Here is a 25,281-nt window from a genome sequence, read left to right on the forward strand (position 1 = left end):
TGGCAAAAAGAGGCTCTGCTTACACTGGCCACTGCCCTACTGACAACGTAGGGTGGACCGTGGAGTGGCACAGAACTAAGTCTTTGCTCAGGGTGACAGAATGTATAGCTTTGTCACTGTCTAGAACAGAAGGTAGGGGGCGCTTTGTGCAATACCATTGCACAGCGCAGGGTTTTTTTTCCCTTTAAACAGCCTTTACAATTACAACCACTTTAAACTGCAAACCCATTCGGCAGGGGTAATTCAGCACACCTCACAATCCTTCTGCACTTTGGCACTCACCCCTGACAACCCAGCAGCACCTTCCTACACTTTACAAGGTTTTTTTGCAGGATCTCTAGCTCCTCGAGGTGTCACCCACTTGCTCCTCCCTAAACTAACATCACTTCCGGATCCTTGGAGCGAATGTGGACTTATCTATCTTGTTTTGCGTTTGTTACGTCTGTTCAGATTTTATCAGCAGCATTCTCGGGCTGTATAAGCAGGTGAGCTGTGACTAAAACGATTTGCTACATCTAGGAGTTTGCGATTTCGTGATATAGTCAACGCTGGCTCGTGTTTGATGTTCCGTTTTTAAGATAGGTAGGCATAGTGCGATGGTTTTTAGAAACCAAAGGTCATTGAACAGTGATCTGAAAGTGGCTGAATGAATGTATCATAAAAAAACATTCTCGGAGGCTCTTTAGAGTAAACACTGCAGCGTCCCCTGTTGTCCATCTTCTGGCTGTGGAACTGCTCATAGCACATAGGCTTTGTCAAACTTCTTAGCGTGTTAGCTGTGCACTGCGCTGTACAGTACTGTGTTGTATTTATTGATCTCTCCCTCTGGGTATTTAAAGCACCCTTAAAGCGGGGTTCCACCCTAAAGTGGAACCGCCGCTGATCGGAACCGCCCCCCCCCCCTCCGGTGTCACAATTGGCACCTTTCAGGGGGAGGGGTGTCAAAGACAGGTATTTACACCCACTTCCGGGCATAGATTCCCGTGGGAGTCTATGTCATTTCCTGCCCTGCCGCGCTGTCTGCTGGGACACACACGGGTCTCAGAGACAGCGCAGAGAATTCCTATTGCGCTGCGCGACTCGCGCTTGCGCAGTAGGGAACCGGGAAGTGAAGCCGATTCGCTTCACTTCCTGATTCCCTCACCTAGAATGGTGACGGCAGCAGCCGAGAGCCAAGCGATCGATCGGCCTCGGCTGCCGGCATCGCTGGAACCCGGGACAGGTGAGTGTCCATTTTATTAAAAGTCAGCAGCTGTCGTATTTATAGCTGCTGGCTTTTAATATATATATGTATATTTTTTTTGGTGGAATCCCTCTTTAATTACTGCCGTTTTTTTGTGATGTGACTCAGGCTGGGTTCACACTGCTGCGATGCGGGAACGCTGCAAATCTACTGCGGGTTCCCGCATTGCATGCCCCTCAGCGGCAGTTCACACTGCCCTATGCTAACTGCTGGGAGTGTCAGTGAAAAGTTAATGACACCTCCAAATCAGTTCGCATATCGCAGTGCGATCTGTAAACTTGGACAGGAATCGGATCGCATGGTGTGAACACCCATGCAATCCGATTCTGCTGCGGACCAAAAAAAGGGTCCTGTACGAGTTTGGGCCGGATGCGATGCGAATTCAGCCATACTATCTGTATGGCTGAAATCGCATCGCACAGAGATCGCATGTGATTTGCACTGCAGTGCGGTGCGAATCACATCCGATCTCGTACACTGCAGCAGTGTGAACCCAGCCTTTAACCACTTGAGATCCGCGCTATAGTCAATTGACGGCTACAGTGCGGATCTCCTTTTCCGGGACTACGTCTATTGACGTAGTCCCGTGTACGAGCGGCCTGCGCGCCCCCTGAGGGGCGCGTGCGGCGCGCTCTGTGATCGGCGAGTCCATGAGACTCACCTGATCACCGATCCGTGCAAGGGGTCGATCCCGACCCCTTATCACGTGATCAGCTGTCAGCCAATGACAGCTGATCATGTGATATAATGGAGCCGGTAATCGGCTATTATTCCTCCTCGCGCTGACAGCGCGAGGAGAAAAAAAAAAGCCGATCACCGGCGGCCGTGATCGGGACATCAGTCCCGATCACGGCCAGCCCTGCTAGCGCCCACCTGCCCCCTGCCAGTGCCCACCTGCCCCCTGCAGTGCCCCACTTATTAAAAGTGCCCATAGTGCCACCCAGCACTGCCCACAGTGCCACCCACAGTGCCACCCAGCAGTGCCCACAATCTGCCTCAAAGGTGCTGCACCCCAGTGCCGCCCAGCAGTGCCGCCCATCAGTGCCCAGCAGTGCCGCCTATCAGAGCCACCTATCAGTGCCCATCCGTGCCACCCATCCGTGCCATCTTATCTGTGCCCATCTTTGCCCATCAGTGCCGCCTTATCTGTGCCCATCAGTGCCGCCTTATCTGTGCCTATTAGTGCCCACCAGTGCAGCCCATCAGTGCCCACCAGTGCAGCCCATCAGTGCCCACCAGTGCAGCCTATCAGTGCCGCCTAATCAGCGCACTTCAATGAAGGAGAAAAATGACCCGTTTGCTAAATTTTATAACAAACTATTAAAACATGATTTTTTTTTTTTTTGCATCTTTTTTGGTTTGTTTAGCAAAAAATAAAACTCCGAGCTGTAATTAAATACCACCAAAAGAAAGCTCTATTTGCGGGAAAAAAATGATAAAAATTTAATTTGGGTACAGTGTTGTATGCCCGTGCAATTGTCATTCAAAGTGCATCAGCGCTGAAAGCTGAAAATTGGTCTGGGACTGAGGGGGGTTTAAGTGCCCAGTAAGCAAGTGGTTAAGGACACGTTCACGTTTAGTAAACTTGTAGTAGGAAAACAGTTGTTGTTTTTTGTTTTCCCCTTGCTAAACTGCAGCCAAGCATCCTTTTGCCCATCTGCTTGCTTGCCATGACAGCTGCAGCCTGTTAAGGTTAAAGATGCTTTGAGCATGGCATCATTTTAACCACTTGACAACTGAGCACTTACACACCTCCTCCCTCCTCCCCCGTGACCACACCAATTTTGAGCTTTCGGTGCTCTCACACTTTGAATATTACTCAGTCATGTAATACTGTACCCAAATGATTTTTTTTACGCCCCCCCCCCCCCCCCCCCCCCCATACAAATAGAGCTTTCTTTTGATGGTATTTGATCACCTCCTGGGTTTTTTATTTTCTGTGCTCAAATTTTGCAGATTATTAATTTTTTCTTAATAATTTTTGGCCACAATTTTATACTGCTACATAAGCTTTGGTCAAAATAACCCAAATTAGTGTATATTATTTGGTCTTTGTGAAAGTTATAGTCTACAAGCTGTGGTGCAAATCATAAAAAAATTGATCACACCTGATGTACTGGTGGCCTATCTAATTTCTTGTGATCGAACAAGCCACGAAAGTACAAATACCCCCCCCCCCCCCCCCATGACCCTTTTTTTTTTTAAAGTAGACATTCCAAGGCATTTAGTAAGATCCATGGTGAGGTTTTTGATGTCAGTTTTTTTTTCCCACAAAATTGTCATTGTAATATGTTATTTCTCTCACATGGCATGTGTATACCATAAATGACACCACAAAATACATTCTGCTACTCCTTTTGAGTATAACAATACCAAATGTGTGGGACTTTTTTACAGCCTAGCCCAGGGGTGCCCAACCTTTTGAAGAGCGAGGGCCACTTAAGCGACTTTGTAACCGATCGTGGGCTACAATGAGCACAGCAGGCAGATGTTAGGTCCGTGCAGAGCTGAGACAGCCCACACTACTCTATGGGTCCTCCGATCCGCCCTGACGTAAGGGAATTGATCCTCTTCTGTTTATTTTTTAGCGATCAGATTGGAGGTAGGCGGAAGTAAAAGGACAGAAATCTGTTTACATGTGCACTAATCACAGGCAGTGAGACATTGCCCGATCTCTGCAGCCACACATCGGGCCAATGTCTCACTGCCTGTGATTAGCGCAGCGCTGTGCCAACTTCCTGGCGGGCTCTACACATAGAGCATGCGAACACACCTGAGCTCATCCCTACAGGTAATAACAGGAGCCTATGCCTCAGTGCAGGTAACCTGAAGGTGCACTGCACCTGTGGGTCAGTTTGAAAGCAACCCATTAACCACTGTGCAGATATTTTAGTGATAAACTGACCTTTAGTAACAGTCTTCCATTTAGGTATCACCTGCTGTTGCTGTCCCTGGCAGAGTGCATTTGGTATCACTCCGCCTGTGGGAAGATACGGCGCTATACAGGGAACATCAGCTAATACAGCTCTGCTCCACAGCTGCTTGCTTTGTCAGCTTCATTAACAACACAGATGCTCTGGGATGGCGGATCTGCAACCTATGATCAGGGCTTGCCAATCTGCCTTCCCACAGAAGGAGGTTACGGGCCACCTCAGAGGGCTCTGCGGGCCACATGTGGCCCCCAGGCCACTGGTTGGGCACCCCTGGCCTAGCCACTTAGAGAGGCCCAACATGCAGGGAGCACCATCAGGTGTTCTAGGAGCACAAATTACAACTTATTGACTGCCGATGGCGATTACACTTTTGTTGAAGGCCCTGGAGCACCAGGACAATGACATGTGGCACTGACGATCACTCACGCTACAGCTGCTCGCTTTACCTGCTCACACGCTGTCTGTGTGAGGAGGGAGCGCAATGAGAGAAAAATCTCTGTAGGGACGCTTTAAATCATCTTTCATTGGAAATTCAGCTCGAGTGCTAAATGGCCACTGGGGACACAGAATTTCCCCGATGCTCACCCAGGGCGGCACGCAAAGGGGAAATAAACAAGAGGGCGCCCAGGGACGTCCTGCCGGCAATTGGAGTCTGCGCTGTAGCCATCTTTCGGCTATAGTGCAGACGCCTAGTGGTTAAGTGGAGTCTGCTTGTTTATTGTAGCCCCACTCCCCCATCTTAAACTGCTGCTGCAAAAAGTATCAGTTATTGTTTTTCACCCACCGGTATTTCTTTTTTTCAGTGGGGTGGGGGGGGGGGGGGGTGTTACTATGCAAAAAAAAAAAAATCTCATATGAAGGAGCCCAAATAAAGCTTATATAGTGTATTTATTAAAATTTTTTGCTGTAGCATAGAAACAAAACCTGGCCAAAAGAACATAGGCGGCCTTCTAAGCTCTCCTTCGTATGAGATTTTTTGCTTAATACCGGTCTCCTATGATGCTCTGATGCTCTCCTGGAGCTTCTACTGCTTTGAATGAGACGTTGCCAAGCTTCAGAATCCTGGGTACTGCAAGCGGTGCGTACGTAAGGAACACACGGTGTGAGTGGGCAGAGTTTTTGCGTTCCGGCGTCTGGAAGTGTGAGAGATGTACTTCCGCCAGATTCGTGTCATCAGGGGGCGTTGCACGACCTGTTCCAGTCCTTTGGGCGCAGTGGTGTGGCTACAGGGCTGTCTGGAGCGGTGTGAAGACTCAGGGAGACTGAGTAAGACACTGGAACCATGGAGGGCACAGTTGTGCAGGTGGACTCCGGTTCGGCAGGCTCCAGCACCTCTCAGGTAAGCTTGGTGAGGGCAGACCAGGACTTACACTGGGGGGTGGAGGGGTCACTCTGACCATAGTACCCTCCCGGGGCAGGGAACCTGCTGGTGAGGGGGGCATTTCCTAGGCAGACCCTAAAAGCACAGTGGTGTGGGGTGGTATTCTAATGGGACCCTGTTTTTCTTTGTTTTTAGGTCAAACAGGACAGAGCCCAGATACCTTTGCCCAGAAGGAAATGTGCCGTGTGTGGGGCTAAGTTAGGCACCGGTTGGGAGAAGCCGCTTTGCCCGGATTGTGTCAGTAGCCTGGTTAAAGAGGACTCGGTGGCAGCTTGCCACAAAGTTTTGACATCCCTAAAGGATGAAATAGCATCCACTTTCCATCCATTCAAGAGCATGATGGATAGGATGCAGGGTCCTTCTGTCTCCTTACCCAGGGCTGTGAGTATGCCCTCCTTGTCTGAACCAAGTCAGGAGGAAGAGGTGGATAAGGAGAGGGTACCATGATCGTTGACCTCCTCTAGGACAGAGTCTACTTCTGAGTCAGAGGGGGAGGAAGAGTCCACTAGATCATCGAGATACAAGCTGTCTTTGGACGATGTGGGTGACCTCCTTAAGGCAATATATGACACATTGGAGATCAGGGAAGAACAGGTCCAACTTTTAAAACACAACATGATGTATCAAGGGTTGAGTGCATTGAAATACAGGGTTGATTTAGGCGATTCTGCTGTAGTGGGAACAACTGGAAAAGAGGCCGTTTTTTTCAGGTAGCCTTAAAAGAAGGTTCCCTTTTGAGACGGATGCGGTGCATCCCTGGAACAAGGTTCCCAAACTTGATGCTCCCTTGGCTAAAGTCTCTAAAAAGACAGATTTGGCCTTTGATGATATGGGTTCTCTCAGGGATCCCATGGATAAGAGGGGAGACGTGCTGCTTAAGAGGGCCTGGGATGCCTCTTCGATTGGGCTTAAACCACCCCCTAGCAGCTACCTGTGTGGCCAGAAACTTAGTGTTGGCTTACACAGTTAGTCTCATATCTCAGCGGGCACTTCCAGGCAACAACTGTTGAAGTCCTTCCTTCCGCTACTGTTCAAGGCAGTGGGGTTTTTGGCCAATGCCTCCACAGAATCAGTCAAATTGGCTGCTAGATCTGCCGCATTAGCGAACGCAGCCAGAAGGGCCGTTTGGCTTAAAACCTGGACAGGGGATGCAGCTTCGAAATTGAAGCTATGCGGATTACCTTTTTCAGGGGACCACTTGTTTGGGCCCGGCCTGCAAGAGGCGTTAGAGCGCACGCAGGATAGGAAGAAAGCTTTCCCAGAGAAGAAAAAGAAGGCTGAAGGAAAGCGCTTTTTTCGAGGCTCTAGGCAGCAGAACCTGCAGGAAAGGGAGGTTCGCCCCAAAAAACATTGGTCAGGTCATAAGGGAAGGGGCAGAGGAGGAATATTATTCAATCCTCCTCAACCCTCCCCTAAAACCCAGTGACTGTGTCCCGGTGGGAGGAAGGCTGGGGAAGTTCCTTCCACAATGGGATGCTTCAACTGAAAGTCCATTCATACGAGATGTAATAAGGAACGGCTACAGGTTGGAGTTTGGTTCAGTTCCCCTCCCGAATTTTCAGGTAACCAGATTACCAAGGGACCAAGAGAAGGCAAAGGCTCTGGGTCTGCTTCTGGGAGATCTGGTAGACCAAGAAGTACTGGTGCAGGTGCCTCCGGAGGAGCAAGGCTTGGGGGTTTACTCCCACGTGTTTATGGTAAAGAAACCTTTTGGGAAATTTAGGTTGATACTGAATCTCCGCCCCTGCACAGGTTCATAAAATACAAGCGGTTCCGTATGGGGTCAATCTTCTCGGTAACCAAGTTTCTGTTTCAGGGTTGTCACATGGCCACCGTGGATCTCAGGGATGCATATTTGCATATCCCGATTGTTCCGGAGTCCCAGAGGTTTCTCAGGCTGCCAGTGAGGATGAACACGGGAGTGGTACACCTCCTCCAGTTTCGAGCTCTCCCTTTTGGGCTCTCGGTCTCACTAAGGATCTTTACAAAGGTACTGGTAGAGGTGCTGGCCCCGTTAAAGTGGAAGTAAATCCATGGATTTAAACAGTTAAAAAAAAAAGGCATGCCAGGAATGCTAACTGCACATTGGCTGTGCTCTCAGCCAAACTATCAAACCATCCAATGGCTGGTGTCCTAACGAATCACATGTGCAGCACCATAGCAGTTGAAGATTAAACAGAGGCAAAGATGGCAGCTTCCTTGGCTGAAAACGATGGGGGAGTTTACTTCCACTTTAAGGCTCAGGGCTATAACAGTGATTCCATATCTGGACGATCTCTTGTTTATAGCTCAGTCGGCCCAACAGCTGCAGAAGGACGTGCAGGAGGCCTTGGGTTTCCTGCGTTCACTGGGGTGGTTGATCAACCAGGAAAAATCCCAGTTGACCCTCTCAAAGGAAGTCCTGTATTTAGGGTGTAGGATCTCTTTGGTGGAGATGAGGGTATTTCTTCCTGTGGAGAAGATCAACAAGCTAGAGCAGGCGGTAGCCCAGCTTCAATCAGGTCGGGAAGCCCAGATCAGGGAGGTTATAAGAGTCCTGGGATTGATGACATCATGCTTTCCAGCGGTGGCCTGGGCAAGGCATCATCAGCGCCCGTTGCAGAGACTTATGCTCCGCTATTGGAATGGCAGGGAGCAGAGCCTGGATCAGGTTATGCCCCTATCTTCGGCCGTCAGGAGGTCTCTGTGGTGGTGGCGGGCCCAGGTCAACCTGGACAAGGGTCTTGGTCCCCACAAGCTATGGTGGTGCTCACGACCGATGCCAGTGCGCTGGGTTGGGGTGCCCACCTACAGGGAGCCTTAGCCCAAGGAACCTGGTCGAATGTAGAGGCAGGTCGTTCCTCAAACCAGAAGGAGCTTCTGGCAGTTTGGAATGCTATAGAAACCTTCCAGTCACGGCTACAGGGCAGGGATCTGCAGGTTCGGTCAGACAATGTGGTAGCAGTAGCTTATCTGAACAAGCAGGGGGGAACCAGAAGCCCCGCGCTGCAGGCTATTGCGGATAGAATCTTCTGCTGGGCCAAGAAGAACTTTTCCTCGATATCAGCCATTCATCTGAAGGGAACTCAGAATTCGCTGGCCGATTTTCTCAGTTGGCAGAAGGTAGGCCAGGACGAGTGGTTCCTCAACACGGAAGTGTTCGAGGAGATTGTTCTGGGGAAGGCTAGAAATAGACCTATTTGCAACAGGAAGGTGACAGTTTTTTTCATTTCACCCACAGGATCGGGCCAGGGGGATAGACGCCCTTGCCAATCCATGGCAGTTCGGCCTGTGTTATGCCTTCCCTCCTGTAAGGATGGTGGCGGAGGTTCTGCAGAAGTTCCGGTTGGAAGCTACGGACCTCATTTTTAGTGGCTCCTTTTTGGCCAAGGAGACCCTGGTTTGCCAGCATAAAGAAGTTGGCTGTTCATCCTCCAATATTACTTCCAGTCAGGGCGGATTTGCTTTCCCAGGGGCCCATTCTGCATCCTCAGATAGAGAGACTCAAGCTTGCGGCCTGGTATCTGAGGAACAGATCTTAAGATCACAGGGTTTTTCAGAGAGAGTGGTTAAGACCTTGTTAGAATGCCGTAAACCAGTAACTAGAGGGATTTACTCTAAGATAGGGAAAAGGTTTAACTCCTGGTTGCGAGAACAGGGAATTGGACGTCCCGGGGTCCCGGCAGTCCTAGATTTTCTGCAAGCGGGGGTAGAGCTGGGCCTTTCTATCAGCACACTAAAGGTACAGGTGGCGGCCTTAAGTGTTTTTCTTCAGTCCCCTCTCCAGCAGAATCCTTTCATCAAAAACTTCTTCAAAGCTCTGGCTAGATCCAGGCCTGCGAAGATGACCTGTCCTACTTGGGATTTGTCCTCGGTCCTTAGAACTTTTGACCCGAGATCCCTTTGAACCCTTAAAGAAAGTGTCACTTAAATGGATGGTACTAAAGACAGTTTTTTTGATAGCGATCACCTCAGCTAGAAGGGTGAGTGATCTGCAAGCGCTCTCGGTCAGGGAGCCGTTTTTGTTAGTTTTAGAGGACAGACTGACCCTAGTTTTCTCCCTAAGGTTGTGTCCACTTTTCATATTCATTCATATTCATATTTTACCCACGTTTTTCTCAGCCTCAGGTGTAGATGAGGCGAGATCTTTAAGTTTGTTAGATGTCAGAAGAAGCCTATTAATTTTTTTGGAAGCCACTAGGGTCTTCAGGAAGTCAGACTCTCTTTTTGTTAATTTTTTCGGGTGCCCGCAAGGGCTGCAAGGCTTCCAAATCGTCTATTGCCAGGTGGATACGAATGGCAATAGTTAAAGCCTATGAATTAGAGGGGAAGCAGGCTCCCTTAGTTAAGGCACACTACCAGGGCGGTTTCTGCGTCATGGGCAGAGAGGGCTAGAGCCTCTCCGGAGGAGATCTGCAAGGCAGCAACTTGGTCCAGCTACTCTACGTTTGCAAGACGTTACGGTCTGTATTTATGGTCTGATAAAGAGCAGACTTTTGGACGAAAGGTCCTCCAGGCAGTGGTCCCGCCCTGACAAGGTAAATTCCTTGCTTATCATCTCAGAGGCTGTCCTGGAAGACGATATGAGAAAACCGGAGTTAGACTTACCGGTAACTCTTTTTCTAGGAGTCTTCCAGGACAGCCTGGTTTCCCACCCAGAGTTGTTTAAGTTGGACTAAGTGGTGAAGATGTGTACTAACGTGGTTGTTAGTGTCTTATGTCTTTCAGAGCCTTCCGGCGGTTCTTGGAGTAAAACTGAGGGCCTGGAGGACCACACCTTTATTTGATTGGGATGACGTGTTTCGTGTCCCGGAGGGAGGAGCCCTATATCTCAGAGGCTGTCCTGGAAGACTCCTAGAAAAAGTTACCGGTAAGTCTAACTCCGGTTTTCCGACATTTGGTGTTTACAAGTTAAAATCCCTATTTTTTTTTTTTTTATGGTTACCAAGTTAGTTTTATAGAGGAGGTCTAGTGATAGAATTATTGCTCTCAGTCTGGCAATTGCGGCGATACATCACATGTGTGATTTGAACACTGTTTACATATGCGGACGTGACTTCCGTATGCATTTTCTTTTGCTGCGTGAGCTCGCGGTGAGGGGGGCAGTTTGTAAAACTATTTTTTTCTTTATTTCATTTTTATATTACTAATTTTTTTTATTTTATTTTTTTTTGTGATCACTTTTATCATAATAGGTGGTGACAGATGCTCTTTAAGGAGGGATCAGAGGTGTAAAAGATCCCAAATCCCTCCTTTTTAGACTTCAAAGTATTCAGATCACTGAATCTGAATACTGTATAATTTTTTTTTTTTTTTAAATCTGGTGCCATTGGGAGCCGAGTAAACAGGAAGTGACGTTATGACGTCGCTTCCGTGTTTACATCAAGGGGACTGGAACAAAGCCGTTTCCGGCTTTGTTCCACTCTGTCACTAGCCGCCGGAAGAGCTGGATCGTCACCCGGGAAGAGTGGTGGGAGGGGGGACGTCCACTTTTCGCTCCTCCGGGATAACAACTGAGCGACTTTTAGCCGCATCGGTTGCTATCCTCAGAAAACCGATCGCCTGCTCTAAACAGTACCAGGATGATGCCTGCAGCTGCGGGCATCATTCCGGTATAACCCCCAAAAGCCGAGTACACACATCTGCGTACGCTCGGCGGGAATGGGATAAGGAGTGTACAGGGGGAGGGTACGTGGGCATAGTGCAGGAGGGCACAGTGCAGGGGGAGGGTAAGTGGACACAGTGCAGGGGGCAGGAGGGTACAGTATAGAGACAGTAATGTATAATGCGGAGCTGCTCTCGCGGATCCTAGCTATTCTGGCATGCTGTCACTGTGGCAAGAAAGAAAGAAAGGAAAGAAAGAAAGAAAATAACATCCATCATATAAGTGTGTACCACAGTAAAATGTTATATAGAATGATAGATGTCAAGAATAATTAATATATGTACATTCCAAAGTGCTGGTACAATAAATAATCAGCATAAAACATACATGTTACACACACAAATCCAACAAAACTGTGCTGCAATAAACTTGTGCAGATCCACTGCAAACTATTTGCTTGGACTTCAGTGTACCATCACCAAAATAAAGCACATACCATTTACTTACCAAAAAAATTAGACTCCTTTAAACTCATGAGGTCACATGCACTTGTCGTCTGCTGGATATTTACTTCACTCAAAAAACAACACTGCAGGCATAGTAGCTTGGTCCGGTACCAACCACAGAGAACCCTGTAAATGCAAAGAATAAAGCTATACAAGTAAACTATTTTGTTGCTTTATCCTAGTAAAGTTTGCAACACAGTATATCCTGGTAATGCAGTATGTTTTATTCGTTGCATAAATGGGGTTGCTGTGGTTAGTATCTGACCAGGCAGTTACTGTAACTGCGTTGTCACTTTTTTGAGTGAAGTGGCTGTAAATATCCTGCAGATGACAAGTGCATGTAACTTCATAAATTTAAGGAGTCAAATTTTTTGGTAAGCAAATGGTATGTGCTTTGCACAGACTTCAGTGTACCATCACCAAAAAAAACAACTTGCAGTGGATATGCACAAGATTATGACAGCACAATTGGAGTGTGTGTGTGTGTGTGTGTGTGTGTGTGTGTGTGTATTTAGGCACTTTCACATGAAGGATCCAATTGGGTCCACCTGTCAGTTTTTCAGGCAGGCCCGATCGGACCCTCCATTCTCCTCCTATGGAGCAGGGAATGTAAATGGACTTTTGTCCACTTACACCCGCCTACCTTTAATCCGACCCAACAAACTGAAAGGGGATCAATTACCCTCTGTCTGGGCTGATCAGGATGAATGTCAGTTGGGTATAAACAGACTGGCGGTCTGTTTACACCTGACTGCCCATAGAGCAGTATGGGCTGTGTCTGCTTGGCATAAGTGGAGCAGACGCAGGCGGACCTGTTAACCTCTTGCTCTGCTCAGAGGGTAGTCCCTGTTATGCCCCTTTGGCACAGGGTCTCTCAGGGTGTTGCTAGCAATGCTGCCAGTGTCTGCTCAGCAAGTGACACACAGGCTGGATGCACATCTTAACCAGGGAAGGGTTTATTACTCACTCAGAAAGCGATGTACATTCTTACATGGAGGACTCATATACAACAGATCTCCCTCTAAATATCATGCTGCTGTTTCCAGTCCCACACACACGCTGTAACTGACTTCCTGGTACAGCCCCTCTCCCAGCATGCATCAGGAGAAGGGGGTTGAGGGTCACAGTGATTCTGCATACACATTACAGTCCCATGTACTCTCTAACTGCCATCATCTCTAATTTCCTTGCTCTGTCCTTATATCCTCTTCTCTGCCCCATCTATCCCTCTTCTATCTCTAGATGGTCCCTATTGGGTACATGCAGCAGGCTGTGTAATCGGTACAGTCAGACATGATACAGCACCTTATCTCCACCTTCCTCTGAGAATGCATGCCATTCCTGCTACTATGTCTGCTGGCCCCTCTCTTCTCACTTACCTCCAGTTCACCAATGAGTATGCTGGAATGGAGGCGCTTCTGGTACCACCCATGTGGGAGGACATTCTCTTGGATAAAAGCCGCAACTCATCGATGTGCTGAAATTAAAGGCCATCTGCCTTTCATGTGGGAGTAGGAGGGGCCGCGGAAGCTGATGAAAGTTAGTGTGGAGGCTGAAGCTCACAGTGCCCGACACTGCATGTTGCTGGTCTGATGTCGGCTTTGCTGAGCAGGACGGTGCCAGCATAAGCACTTGAGGGACCATGGGCTTCAGTGCCCCCCCACTCCTGCCTGCGGCCAGCCCTGCTGAGTGGCTCTAGCTGTGATCCGGAGCTGTCAGCCTCAGATTAGACTCTCTAATTAGACAGATCAGGCAGCTGGGAGGCCCCTCCCAGTGCAGGGCCTAAGACGACCGCCTAATTTGCCAAATTAGAGAGCTGTCTCTGGTTACCGTCACTAAGGAGCACTGTGAATTTTTCTGGATTTTTTAGGTCTATTTATTTTCAGTTTCCGTTGAGTGTTCTGGCACACTGCATTGTCACAACGGATTTTTCGAATTCCAGTACAGACTTTTTTTGCAACATTGTTCTATTTGGTAATTTTTATATTCAATGCTTATTTCTTTAGTTTTAGTGATACTTTAACCACGGAAGGACTGAGCCTCTTTTTGAGATTTCTTGCCCAAAAAAAAAAAAACTGTAAATTTATCCCAATTTTTAACTTATTTTTTTTTATTTTTTTTTTTTTTTAAATTGTGAAAGATGTTACCCCAAGTAAATTGATACCCAACATGTCATGCTTCAAAATAGTGCCCGCTCGTGGAATGGCGACAAACTTTTACCCTTAAAAATCTTCATAGAAAGGCGACATTTAAAAAATTCTACAGGTTGCATGTTTTGAACTACAGAGGAGGTCTAGGGTTAGAATTTATTGCTCTCACTCTACCGATCGCGGCAATACCTCACGTGTGGTTTGAACACCATTTTCATATGCGGGTGCTACTGACATGTGTTAACTTCTGTACACGAGCTGGGCGGGATGGGGCGCGTTTACAACATTTTATTTTTTATTTTTATTTTTTTCCTATTTTACCCTTGTAATAGAAAAAAAAGCATGACAGGACTGTGACAGACCTAGCTGGGACCAAGGCTTTTTGAGAGGACTGAATGTGAGCCTCTTGCCGACGGATTATGGGCCCTGGATTTTAAGGGGCACAGGGTGAATGAGAACCCCACTATAATCTGTGCTAGTCAGATTCAATGCTGTGTGTATATATAATGTGTGTTGTCTCATGCTGTTGGGACACAAACTATTAGATGCTAATGTCATGAACTCCAGCCACCTGTCTGTTGTGTAAATGAGTCTAGTCTGAGTATTGACACATTGTTTGTGCTAATTAACCCTGTGTTTATGTTTATGGGAACGTTTCTTGAATTGTTAGCCTCGGTTCACACAGGGGCGACACGACTTCAGGACGACTTTGTGAGGCAACTTGGAGACGACTTGAACACGACTTTTAGACACGACCTGGGGCGACTTACAAGTCGCCCCAGGCCAGGCGACTTTTGCCGTGGCCAATCAGAGAATGAGCTCTGAAGGGGGAACTCCACGGCAAAAAATTTGGCATGGGTTCCCCCTCCGAGAGCATACCAGGCCCTTAGGTCTGGTATGGATTCCAAGGGGAACCCCCTACGCCGAAAAAACGGCGTGGGGGTCCCCCCCAGATCCACACCAGACCCTTTTCCGAGCACGCTACCCGGCCTGCCAGGAAAAGGGGTGGGGACGAGCTGGCGGCCCCCCCTCCTGAGCCGTACCAGGCCGCGTGCCCTCAACATGGGGGGGGGGGGGTGCCTTGGGGGAGGGGGGGGCGTGTGGCCCCCCCACCCCAAAGCACCTTGTCCCCATGTTGATGAGGACAAGGGCCTCTTCCCGACAACCCTGGCCGTTGGTTGTCGGGGTCTGCGGGCGGGGGGCTTATCGGAATCCGGGAGCCTCCTTTAATAAGGGGGCCCCCGGATACCGGGCCCCCACCCTATGTGAGTATGGGGTACAATGTACCCCTACCCATTCACCTGTAAAATAAAAGTACAAAAAAAACACAACACACGAGATAAAATACTTTATTGCACAGCTCCGGGGGTCTTCTCGCCAGACTCCTCCGCTATCTTCTTGTAGCTCTTTTGCTAGCGGAGGAGTCCGGCTTTCTTCCTCGCCGCCGGCCTCTTCTTCCGACTTCGGGGGTCTTGTCCCCCTCTTCGGTTCTTCTGCCGGGCCACCGCGCCTTCTTATAGCTCTTTTACAGGCGGTGGCCATGTGACATCAACCCATGTGACACTGCCCCTGTCCCTATATAAGTGGCAGCGCAGCGTGTCCCTGGCATTGCGGCCGGAGAGAGCGCTGAGTCAACATCTCCTGGAGAAGAAGAACGGAACGCAGCGGCGGCGGCGACAGAAGACCGGGCCACCGCCTGTAAAAGAGCTATAAGAAGGCGCGATGGCCCGGCAGAAGATCCGAAGAGGGGGACAAGACCCCCGAAGTCGGAAGAAGAGGCTGGCGGCGAGGAAGAAAGTCGGACTCTTCCGCTAGCAAAAGAGCTACAAGAAGATAGCGGAGGAGTCCGGCGAGAAGACCCCCGAAGACGGAAGACCCCCGGAGCTGTGCAATAAAGTATTTTATCTCGTGTGTTGTGTTTTTTTTTTTGTACTTTTATTTTACAGGTGAATGGGTAGGGGTACATTATACCCCATACTCATTCACATAGGGTGGGGGGCCGGTATCCAGGGGCCCCCTTATTGAAGGGGGCTCCAGGATTCCGATAAGCCCCCCCGTCCGCAGACCCCGACAACTAACGGCCAGGGTTGTCGGGAAGAGGCCCTTGTCCTCATCAACATGGGGACAAGGTGCTTTGGGGTGGGGGGGCCGCACGCCCCCCTCCCCCCAAGGCACCCCCCCATGTTGAGGGCACGCGGCCTGGTACGGCTCAGGAGGGGGGGGCGCCCGCTCGTCCCCACCCCCTTTCCTGGCCGGCCGGGTAGCGTGCTCGGATAAGGGTCTGGTGTGGATCTGGGGGGACCCCCACGCCGTTTTTTCCGGCGTAGGGGGTTCCCCTTGGAATCCATACCAGACCTAAGGGCCTGGTATGCTCTCGGAGGGGGAACCCACGCCAATTTTTTTTCAGAAATTTGGCGTGGAGTTCCCCCTTCAGAGCTAGTAATTCTGTCAAAGTCTCCTCCGTATAGACAGAGATCCGACTTGGAGGCGACCTCCATTGAAATCAATGGGTACAAGTCGCCTACAAGTCGGATTGAAGTAGTACAGGAACTTCTTTTGAAGTCGGAGGCGACTTCAATAGTGTGCATTAAGACGGCTCTCATTCACTTACATTGATTTTTAAATGTCGTCCGACCTGAGGCGACTAGGGGCGACCTGAAGTCGGATCGCAGTCGCCCCTGTGTGAACCGAGCCTTAGTGAGATAGGAGCCGAAAAATCTTATCCCTCAGTCAACTAGTCTGAGTGGCATGCTAATTAGGTTAGGTTTTAGTTTTCTACTGTATTATAAATACTTGGCATTTTGGCTCTAATAAATGAGTCCATGTTAGCACTAAGCAAGTCTCATTTTTTTATTTTTTATTTATTTATTTATTTATTTTTTGTGCTTGTGAGCGGTTGGAATATCGGATGTCTATATTCAGACTTAGGAAGCGGTATACTGATGGAAGCACTCAATCGGAGTGTGGGATCGGTTCTGTCACAAGGACCTCCTAAATATGAGATCTGGGATCAAAAAGACCTCAGATCTCATATTTACACTAAAATGCAATAAAAAAAGTCCCTTTTTAAAAGCTATGGGTAGAAGTGACATTTTCTATTTATTTTATATAATCTTTATAGAATTTTTTTCTTTTGTGACATAACAATCGAATAAAACAGAAGACATACAGAACTGTCCAGCCATGCATCCATATAATATACAGAGCAGTAGGCTCGATTAGCCGTCCAAAGAGGATCTAAGAAACAAAGGTGTCTATTGCGTGGTCAGGAAAATGTATAAGTCCAAACATTATTGGGGTGTCCCCAATCACGCTGTTGGACACAGAAGGTGGTTAAGGGTAGATATCACCAAGTCAGACAGGTCACATAAAAACCAAGACACAAACAACAAAGGACGCGAATGTGACCAAAAGTTTGCGAACCACAAGCGGACCCCTTTGACTTTAATGGCAGGCGAACCTTAAAAACCTCCAGGTCATATTTTCAGCCACAAAATACTTACTAGCTGTGCACACATAGTCCCACAACATGGACACTGACATGACATAAAAGTATTAAGTGAATCTGGGATCGACAACGACAAGCATTCTTCTTTTTTTTTTTTTTTTATCTGTGAAATTTTGACAATTCAGGAGCGCATGAAGGCCATGGAGGAGAGGCAAGGTCAGGCCAGGCTATGAAGGGGGTGCAGGAGATGATCAGTGCTACAGTCAGGGCAGCGCAGTCCTGTGCCAGTGTCCCAGTGTGCCAACCTGTGCTTGTGCCCCTACCTCTGCCCGGCCCTTACCCCCGCCTATGCAGGGCTCGACTGCGGTGGTCCGCAGGTGCCAGTCCAGTGCTGATCCTTAGCCATGGTGCTGGCACTGCCTGCTGATTGGCTTCTCCGCTGCTATCTCCCTTTACTGTCTGACACCAGCACCGTGATCGAGACAGAGCACTGAGCACTGACACCAGCACCGTGATAGAGAGCCCCGCTTCAATCTGTCGTTTTGGGGGGCCACAGATCTATCACACCAGTTATAATACTTTTTTCTAATTGTGTTTGTCATTCTTTGTAGTATCGCTGCAGAACCGCTCAGCAGTCACAATGCTGCACAGTGGAAATGCACTATGCTATGCTTTCTATATTTGCAAGTATTTTATACGTGTCTTCCACCCCTAATATACTGCACACCAAATAGTACACCTATACCAGTCCTTTAAAAGGACCTTTGTGGACCTAATAGTAGCTAGCGAATTGCAGACTGTCCCTGCTCCCTCCCTACACTGAGAAACGACGGCTGCAGAATCGGTCATCAGCACTGCATGCAGTGCACTATAATATGCTTTCTATAGTTGAAAGAAAGTATATAAGTGTATTACAACCCTATATACTGTACACCTATCTATACCAGTCCTTTAAAAGGACCTTTTGTGGACCTAGTAGTAGCTAGCTAATAGCTAGTGAATTGCAGACTGTCCCTGCTCCAAAATACAAACTGTCCCTCCCTACACTGAGAAACGACAGCTGCAGAATTGGTCAGCACTCAGCTCAGCAGCACAGCAGTGAAGTAGAATATGCTTTCTATATTTGAAAGAAAGTATATTATACGTGTACAACCCTATATACTGTACACCTATACCAGTCTTTAAAAGGACCTTTTGTGGACCTAGTAGCTAGTGATTTGCAGACTGTCCCTGCTCCAAACACCAAACTGTCCCTCAGTCCCTATACTGATAAAAGACAGCTGCAGAATAGGTCAGCACTCAGCAGCACAGCAGTGCACCATAATATACTTTCTATATTTGAAAGAAAGTGTATTACAACCCTATATACTGTACACCTATACCAGTCCTTAAAAGGACTTTTGACCTAATAGTAATAGCTAATTAGCTAGCTAGTGATTAGACTGACTGTCCCTGCTCCACACAGCGTCCTTTCCCTACACTGACAAAAGACAGAATGTAAAATGGCTGCCAGATCAGGTCTATTTATAAGGTAGGGGGTATGTCCATGTGCTGAAATGTCTCAATTGGCTGTCCTGTACCCCATGATGGATGTGTCATGGGTCAAAGTTCTTCACAATGTAAACGCATATGTCTGCCGCAAACAGCGGCAGAATTCCGCCGGTTTGGCGAATCGCGAACGAGCAAAATTTGATGCGAACCGACCGCCGGACGAACCGCAAGGCCATCTCTACTCATGAGCATATCTGCAGCAGTTCAAATATTACTCTGGATCAAGAATCAGTCTGACAATTTATTCTCCTCCCGTTGAGGACTGGTCTGTTGGCTGTGCGTCCATAGCTTCCCCCTCTGTGTAGTGAATCCATGTGGCCCATATGCTTTACCACTTGTCATACCTATCCCTGCACCTCGCCATCCACTCCTCTGCAGCCTTGATATTATTCACTAACCGTACCCAGTCCGAGCGGCTCGGTATTTGGCTATTCTTCCAATATATAGGAATCAATCTCCTAGCCGCATTGAAGAGATGGGGCAGTACTGATTTTCGGTAAAGGCCTAGAGGAATGATGGGGACATGCAGGGGGAATCGGGGAGATCTACATCTAGGATCATTTTAATTTGGGTTCTAATATCTTGCCAGAAAGGGAGTATCTTAGGACAGTCCCACCATGTGTGCAGAAAAGAACCTCTATGGCCACATTCCCGCCAGCAGGCATCTGAGGACAGCAGGTACATTTTTTTTGAGCCTGGTGGGGATCCTATACCACATTGTCGGCACCTTTTTTAAAACTATTTTCCTGCATTTTCGTGTCAACAGAGCTGGAATGAGTGAGGCGGTATAGTTGGTCAAGTTGAGTATCAGTAAATTCATGTTGCAAGTCCCTTTCCCATTCTCGAATGTAGGTGGGTTTCCCAGGGGGCCCCCATCTCTGTAATGGCTCGTAAAGGACAGATATAGAATGCGGGATCAAGCTGGGTGACATGCACAGCTTCTCAAAGGGGGTGGGGGAACGTATGGTGTGTTGCAAACCACGCACAAAGTGCTGAAGCTGCCCATGTCCCCAGCTGTCCATCTGGAATCCACCATAAAGGGCTCTGAGTTCCTCCAGTGGGAGCAGTCTCTGGTCGTGGAACAACCTACCGCATCTCAACTCTCCATCTGATGTCCATGTGCGAAGGAAAGATGGTTGCTCTCCCGGGGAGAACCATGGGTGGCCCCCTAGGGGTGCCAACGGGGAAAATGGGGGGGAGCTGTCCTGATTTATTTAAAGCATCCCATAAATTTAAAGCATGGGCAGTTGTTTAGGGAGACATAGATCGACAGACCTCTATGTGCTTGGGGAAGCCATGGGGCATGAGAGAGATATGCGACCCGCCAATAATTTTTCTAACGGTACCCAGACCTTAGTAAATACCCCATGATGCCAGTCCAATATCCTCTGAAGGGCGATGGCCTCATAGTACTTGCGTACATCTGGGGCTCCTAGGCCTCCCATCCTCTTGGGTCTCTTTAAGGTTCAGAGAGTCAAACGAGGGCTCCGCCCCACCAGATATATTTAAGAAATGCACTGTTGAGAGACAAGATTTGGAGATGAAACAGAATGTGAGGCAACACGTTCATCTTTAACACACTGACTCGACCCATCCACGAACAGGCCTCCCTATCCCATCGGAGCAGATCAGATTTGGTAGTGGAGAGTAGTTGGGTATAATTTAGGGCTGCAACTAAGGATTATTTTCATAATCGATTAGTTGGCCGATTATTGTTTCGATTAATTGGTTGATAACCTTAAAGAGGAAGTAAACCCTGATGGGTTTACTTCCTCTTTCATTCCCTGCAAAGGTAAAGCATAATGGACTACTATGCATCGCATAGTAGCCCATTATGTGTCACTTACCTGACACAGGAGCCAGCGAAGTCGCCGCTGTCCCCTGTAGTCCGCCGCATCCATCTTGCTGGTGGCATCTCGCAGCTCCGCCGCTGTCATTCGGCGAAGCCGCGGTGACATCACTCCCGCGCATGCGAGTCGACACGCGTGGCAGCTCAATTCTTGGAAATGCCGCGCTCAGTGCGCCTGCGTGCCGCTGTCTACGGCGCATGCGCCGTAGACAGCGGTGCCCGTTTTCGGGCAAATATCTCCTAAACCATATAGGTTTAGGAGATATTGCTTGGACCTACAGGTAAGCCTTAATCTAGGCTTACCTGTAGGTCAAAGTGGTTTGTAAGGGTTTACAACCACTTTAACCACTTCAATAGAGTGCAGTTACACCCCCTTCCTGACCAGACCAATTTTCAGCTTTCAGCGCTCTCACAGTTTGAATGATAATTACTCATCCAACACTGTATCCATATGAAACTTGCGTCCTTTTTTCCACACAAATAGAGCTTTCTTTTAGTGGTATTTAATCACTAGTGGGTTTTTTTTTTTTGTGCTATAAATAAAATAAAACGTAAATTTTGTGAAAAAAATGCCTTTTTCTTTGTTTCTGTCATAAATTTTTGCTAATTAGTAATTTTTCTACATAAATTTTGGCCAAAATTTATACTGCTACATATCTTTGGTAAAAATAACCCACATTAGTATATATTATTTGGTCTTTGTGAAAGTTAGTCTACAAACTATGGTGCCAATCACTGAAAATTGATCACTTCTGATCAGGCCTTCAGTACATCAGGTGTACCTCGATTCTTGAGACACTAACAAGTCAGGAAAGTACAAATACCCCCCAAATGACCCCTTTTTACAAAGTAGACATCCCAAGGTATTAAGTAAGTAGCATGGTGAGTTTTTTTTTAAGTTGTCATTTTTTCCCACAATTCTTTGCAAAATGAAGATTTTTATTTTATTTTATTTTTTTTTTACTAAATTGTCATATTATCAGGTTATTTCTCACACACAACATATGCATACAACAAATTACACCCCAAAATACATTCTGTTACTCTTCCTGAGTACGGCGATACCACATGTGTGAGACTTTTACACAACCTGGCCACATACAGAGCACTAATATTGAAGTAGTACCTTCAGACGTTCTACGAGCAAAAATGACGCATCTCATTTCTCAACCACCTATTACACTTTTGAAGACCCTGGAGTACCAGGACAGTGAAATTTCCCATAAAATGACCCCATTTTGGAAAGCAAACACCCCAACGTATAATCTGTGAGGCATAATGAGTCTTTTGAATGGTTACTTTTTTTCAGAAGTTTTTGGAATATGTGGAAAAAAATTAAAACGCATTTTTTGTTTACACAAAATTGTCAATTTATAAGATATTTCTAACACACATAGCATGTATATAGCAAAAATTACACCCCAAAATACATTCTGCTACTCCTCCCGAGTATGGCGATACTACATCTGTAGGACTTTTACACAGCCTGGCCACATAGAGAGGCCGAACATTGAAGTAGTACGTTCAGGCGTTCTAGGAGCATAAATGACACATCTCATTTCATTCGTACCCATCACACTTTTGAAGGTCCTGGACCACCAGGACAGTGAAATTACCCTCAAAATGACCCCATTTTGGAAAGCAAACACCCCAATGTATATTCTATGAGACATGGGCTGCAAATAGGTACTCGGGTACTCCTATGGGCTGGAGATAGGTACTCGGGTACTCTTATGGCCTGGTGACAGGTACTCGGGTACTCTTATGGCCTGGTGACAGGTACTCAGGTACTCTTATGGCCTGGTGACAGGTACTCGGGTACTCTTATGGCCTGGTGACAGGTACTCGGGTACTCTTATGGCCTGGTGACAGGTACTCGGGTACTCTTATGGCCTGGTGACAGGTACTCGGGTACTCTTATGGCCTGGTGACAGGTACTCGGGTACTCTTATGGCCTGGTGACAGGTACTCGGGTACTCTGATGGCCTGGTGACAGGTACTCGGGTACTCTGATGGCCTGGTGACAGGTACTCGGGTACTCTGATGGCCTGGTGACAGGTACTCGGATACTCTGATGGCCTGGTGACAGGTACTCTGATGGTTTGGTGACTGGTATTTGGGTACTCTGAAGGGCAGTGACAGGTACTCATATGGACTGTGACAGGTACTCGGGTACTCAGATGGACTGTGACAGGTACTCGGGTACTCAGATGGACTGTGACAGGTACTCGGGTACTCAGATGGACTGTGACAGGTACTCGGGTACCCTGATGGACTGTGACAGGTACTCGGGTACCCTGATGGACTGTGACAGGTACTCGGGTACCCTGATGGACTGTGACAGGTACTCGGGTACCCTAATGGACTGTGACAGGTACTCGGGTACCCTAATGGACTGTGACAGGTACTCGGGTACCCTAATGGACTGTGACAGGTACTCGGGTACCCTAATGGACTGTGACAGGTACTCGGGTACCCTAATGGACTGTGACAGGTACTCGGGTACCCTAATGGACTGTGACAGGTACTCGGGTACCCTAATGGACTGTGACAGGTACTCGGGTACCCTAATGGACTGTGACAGGTACTCGGGTACCCTAATGGACTGTGACAGGTACTCGGGTACCCTAATGGACTGTGACAGGTACTCGGGTACTCTAATGGACTGTGACAGGTACTCGGTACTCGAATGGACTGTGACAGGTACTCGGTACTCGAATGGACTGTGACAGGTACTCGGTACTCTAATGGACTGTGACAGGTACTCGGTACTCTAATGGACCGTGACAGGTACTCGGTACTCTAATGGACCGTGACAGGTACTCGGGCACCCTGATGGGCCGGGACAGGTACTCGGGTACCCTGATGGGCCGGGACAGGTACTCGGGTACCCTGATGGGCCGGGACAGGTACTCGGGTACCCTGATGGGCCGGGACAGGTACTCGGGTACCCTGATGGGCCGGGACAGGTACTCGGGTACCCTGATGGGCCGGGACAGGTACTCGGGTACCCTGATGGGCCGGGACAGGTACTCGGGTACCCTGATGGGCCGGGACAGGTACTCGGGTACCCTGATGGGCCGGGACAGGTACTCGGGTACCCTGATGGGCCGGGACAGGTACTCGGGTACCCTGATGGGCCGGGACAGGTACTCGGGTACCCTGATGGGCCGGGACAGGTACTCTGATGGACTGTGATTGACAGGTACTATGAGGGGTGGTGACAGGTCCTCTTTATTGGGGGGGGGGGGCAGGCAGGCAATCAGTGTGATTGGTGTACACTAGGCGGTAACAAGATGTTACCACAATCTCCTCCTCACACACGATCGGTGTGTGAGGAGGAGAACAACCCGGTAACATCTCGTTACCGCGGTTTGTTTACATTTTAGTGATCGGCTGTGAAAGGATCACAGCCGATCACGTGGGTAAACAGCTTCGGTGACGAGCAGTGTTCCCGGGGAACACGCCGCCACCGAAGTGCACGCGCAGTGCGCTCACGTTCGCGCGCTTACGCCGTGCACAGTCGGGGTGTGACCATCTGTGATCGGCCGTGACTTCATCACGGCCGATCACGTGGTAAACAGCCATAACGAATGGCTGTTCACCCCCTTCGGTGGCGAGCGGTGTCTCCGTGACACGCCGCCACCGAAGAAACAGGGATGCGCGCGCGATCGCGCGCATTCCCTGTTTAAACGGGAGGCCGTCATATGACGGCCTCCCGCCACAATAGGTGCGCCGCCTGGCCGTCATTTGACAGCCGGCGGTCGGCATCTATTTAAGGAAAAGTGTGGTGTATAATTTAGTTAATATGTAAAGTTTTAAAAGCAATTTATTCTTAAATATCTCTATATGCAGTGGTAAGAATAAACAACTATATGGTTAGGGAGCAAAATATCTAATCCACTCTCAGAATAACAGACAGACAGACAGAGATATATTGTATATACTATTAAAGGGTGAATCTGGTAAATATCAGACTCCAGATTATTTAAAAAACGAATTTCCTCCTTTCAAAAATTTAATTTTTAAGAATGTTCTGTCACGTACCTTACAGCGGAGTCCCAATGCTGGGGGTGGCCTCACAGTCACAGAATGTGACGGTTCTGGTCTCAACACCCCTGGAAGTGAGGACAGGGAATGTTGAGGCAGCAAAAGGGTGCAGGTTGAAGATAGAGGCTTGAAGACATGGTACCCTCATGAAGGAAGAGGTGTAGACTGGTCACCGGAGGTGTTCAGCGGTAGCAGTGCAGGCATGTGGAAACTGTGCACATCAGGAACAGGCAAGATTGGCAACTGGCTGGCAACGAAGTACAGGAACAGAAGGCAGGTTCGTAGTGAAGGACAGGCAGAGGTCTGGCAATGTGCTGGCAGCGAGGTACAAAGTCAGGAAGCAAGCCGAAGTAGAGAGTCCAAGCCGAGGTCAGTATACTAAATCCATTAAGTAGTAAGCAGGGGTGATCCAGAAGAGTAGTCAAGAAAGCCGGGTAATCGGGAACAAGGTAACAGGTACAACAGCGGTCAGGTATCTCAGGAACGAGCTGAAAGATGATCTAGCACTGGTATCGGGTCAGGACCCTGTTTATATATGGTGACGTGCCATTATTGGTGGACGTGGTCGTGCGTGCGCGAGTGCATC

The 25,281-nt window shown here is 48.4% G+C and overlaps 1 protein-coding gene across 2 annotated transcripts in view; it reads left to right on the forward strand.

Annotated features, from left to right (window-relative positions):
- The first annotated feature begins 356 nt into the window (after positions 1 to 356).
- Positions 357 to 25,281, forward strand: part of CCDC127 (coiled-coil domain containing 127) — a 256,124-nt gene continuing 231,199 nt past the window's right edge. Inside the window, exon 1 of one of the 2 annotated variants that reach the window (XM_077491977.1) lies at positions 357 to 485. The gene's annotated coding sequence lies outside the window, so the exon portion shown is untranslated. Of the gene's footprint in view, positions 486 to 560; positions 583 to 25,281 lie in introns of those variants that run through there. The other variant, XM_077491978.1, reaches the window with a different exon arrangement.

This window comes from Lithobates pipiens, unplaced genomic scaffold (assembly GCF_037356315.1).
Source record: "Lithobates pipiens isolate NorthernLeopardFrog02 unplaced genomic scaffold, aLitPip1_a1.2 Scaffold_19, whole genome shotgun sequence".
NCBI classification, from domain to species: domain Eukaryota; kingdom Metazoa; phylum Chordata; class Amphibia; order Anura; family Ranidae; genus Lithobates; species Lithobates pipiens.